This window comes from Etheostoma spectabile, unplaced genomic scaffold (genome assembly GCF_008692095.1).
Source record: "Etheostoma spectabile isolate EspeVRDwgs_2016 unplaced genomic scaffold, UIUC_Espe_1.0 scaffold314, whole genome shotgun sequence".
Lineage (NCBI taxonomy): Eukaryota > Metazoa > Chordata > Actinopteri > Perciformes > Percidae > Etheostoma > Etheostoma spectabile.
The window spans coordinates 1,372,081-1,375,165 of NW_022605583.1; the positions used below are offsets into that span (position 1 = coordinate 1,372,081).

At 38.6% G+C, this 3,085-nt stretch overlaps 1 long non-coding RNA gene across 2 annotated transcripts in view; it reads right to left on the reverse strand.

Annotated features, from left to right (window-relative positions):
- The window catches only part of LOC116686133 (uncharacterized), a 12,407-nt gene extending 10,142 nt beyond the window's left edge, over positions 1-2,265 (reverse strand). For both annotated transcript variants that reach the window (XR_004331156.1, XR_004331155.1), the window contains exons 1-2: positions 1,934-2,265; positions 922-1,053 (exon numbers count right to left, since the gene is read on the reverse strand). This is a non-coding gene — a long non-coding RNA (uncharacterized LOC116686133). The remainder of the gene's footprint in view (positions 1-921; positions 1,054-1,933) is intronic.
- Between the last annotated feature and the right edge of the window lie 820 nt (positions 2,266-3,085).

Sequence of the window (3,085 nt, forward strand, 5' to 3'; positions counted from 1 at the left end):
AAGAAAAAAATGCCGTATACCGAAGCTAACACGAGCACTATGCAAAAACACTTACAGCTCCACCACCTCTACAAAGAAGCCAAGGTCAAGGTTGTACAGAGTCTGAAAGAGGCAGAAAGCATAGCCCATAACTACTGATGGTTGGAATTCTAGGGGTACGCAGGGATATCACAATTACAGCCCACATTTTGCAGTGTTTGCACGCTTTACTGCATATAATTCATTAAAATAGTTTTAAAAAAAAAGTAAATAACAAACATCATTAATAGTTGATTTCAAAATGCACCTAAATTGCTTTGCATTTTGTGATTTTTCAGGTGAATAAAAAAACTTTTCCATTCATATATTTCATCGAGGATTTCTTTAAAAAAATTGTTTAAATCTCGTCTCGTTCTCGTGAACCCAATCTCGTGATGTGTCTCGTCGAGTAAGCGTCTCGTCACACCCCTAATATATATATATATATATATATATATATATATATATATATATATACACACACACACACACACACACACACACACACACACACACACACACAGATGTGTAATAGACAGGCAGTGTGATAGAGTGTGGTTTAACCTACTCAATCTGTAAAGTGTCTTGAGATAACTCCTGTTATGATTTGATACTGTAAATAGAATTGAATCAATTTCCAAAAGATGATTTTTTTATTCCTCTTTTTAGTCAACTTTAGCATGCCTGTGTAATCTTCTGCAAGCCACTGTGGCTAACTGAGAGCACCACAGATCAGCAGTGAACAATAGTATTGCTGCAGAGTTTAATAGGGCCTCCTCCACCTTTTACCACATTAAGATCAAGGTCAAATTAGCATATAAAAACAAACAAGACCATGACTGATGTGAGCAAGGTGCTACTGGCCTCAAGAAAACAGGAGTTACATACTTATTTATATATCACCTTAATATCGGTTGATCTGGCCTTTATCCTTCGTCTTGTTCTTTAAGAGACATTTTAGGTGAAGCCATCTGGGAATCTGACAAGCTTTTTGTCAGATTTCTTTTTCTTGGCAGGAAAGATAACTCACCTTACCTACAAAATGGTGACAAAAATATATTATCAATTTAGAATGAGTTCTCAAAAAACACTTGAACACTCTCCCTATATCACATAACATGTGACACCCTTGCACACAAGTGAGAGCAACTGGTGCTATCATTACTATCACTATCATTTACAGTAAATAAGGCAACATGAAAAATGCCAAGTGAGTGCTTCTAGGCCCGAAACAGAGCCGAAAACCTCCATCACAAAAATGTTACAAAGCAGGAAGAAGTTGGGAACTCCGCTAAGGTGTGAGCAACTTCCTCTAGACAGCAACACAGCAAAGCTGAACATTAGGAAATGTATGAACTAATCAACATCTCAAAGAGAGACTAGTGATTATACTGCAACTTAGAACATACAGCACTCAGAAACGGTAAACACAACGTTAAATGCACGGTCGCCTACACTCTACAACACCAACTAGGCTACATTAGCATTGCAATGGTTAATGTGGCTAACATCTCAAAGCGAGACTAATGACAACATAGCTAATGCAACTTTTAACATACAGCGCTCAGTGACGGTAAACTCAACATTAAATACAGGGTAGCCTACACTCCACGACACCAACTAGGCTACATAAGCATTGCAAGAGGTTAATGTGGCTAACATGTCAAAGCGAGACTAATGATAACTTAGCTACTGCAACTTACAGCGGTCAGTAATACCAACGACGCGACATTAGCATCGCAAGAGGTTAATGGGACTAGCTTAATTGGTGTTAGGTAAGCTAACGCGATAGCATTGCTTCACGAATGACCAACATAATTTACTAAAACAATTCCTGAACATATACTGTGTATATATATATATATATATATATTCCCCAACACACTGATAAGCATTAACCGTTGAAGGGACTCACCTAAAAAAGGGAGTGTTTGCATGGAACAAACTTTCCTAAAACTGGAGGGAGGAAGCTAACCTCATACGCCAGATTCTCTTTTAACAAAAGAACTCGACGTTGTTTCGTCATAGCGCGAGAACCCGTCCGAGGCATCTTATTTACTGACGTCTCTTTCGCAATTTAGCCTTTTAGGGTTTTAGGGTATGATGTTAAAGCATGATGTATTTAAAGAACTGTTAAAGTCGATTGTTACACAACCACATGACATGTCAAATCAAAGATGGCGCAGGATTCCGTCATCGTTCACTAACGCCAGTGCTCCTCAGAATCAGTGTGCTCAGCACTGCCCCTGGTGGTCTCGCCATTTCTGCCGGAACTAATGTTTTTTTTTTGTTATTGTAAATTGACTGACGTGACGACATTGAAATTGAAATTCATCTTGACCGCTTTTGTTCATATTTCACTCGCCAGACCTTCCACAGCAATGGTTTATTGGCATTTCTTTTAACCAATCCCAATCAGTTTGGGCAGTACTAATGGCGTTTTTCCAATAATGATAGGCTACCTGAGGTGACTGAGGTGGTACTAAAAAAGTACTTGTTAGCAGGTACCAGGGACTTTTTTTCATAATGGAAAACCAAAAAAGTAGAGTTGAGGCAAGTAGAATAGATACCATGCAGTGGAAAAAAACGCCATAAGCGAGAACCATGGTGCCGCTGCAAAACCAAGGGGGTAAGCCTCTCCTCTCTAAGCGGAGCTCCTGTGGCGCAATTTTGATGCTAAGAAGCCATCACCCACCGTTAGCATCCCATTGACTGGCACCACTTTGACAGTGAATTACTACATCTGAAGCGTTTAAAGACTATTTGTCCGTTGTTTATTTCTAAAGAAACACAATGTATTAAAAAAGGTTCAATTACCTTGTAGCTCGACGTTTTTGTAAAAATAAAAAAAACAATTGTCATAACCACTTACTGTCGCACAGTAGAGGAATTACCGTATAGTACAGGGTACGCTCACAGACAGTTTGAACTAACATTAGTTGTTTAGGTTTAATTACTAATGTTAACTAGCATGTTAATTAGCAATAATAAGCCTATGCCTATGTTATCCCCTTACATATACCTATGTTCTCCGTCTCTGCTGATTGGGAATGATTGAGATTTCTCT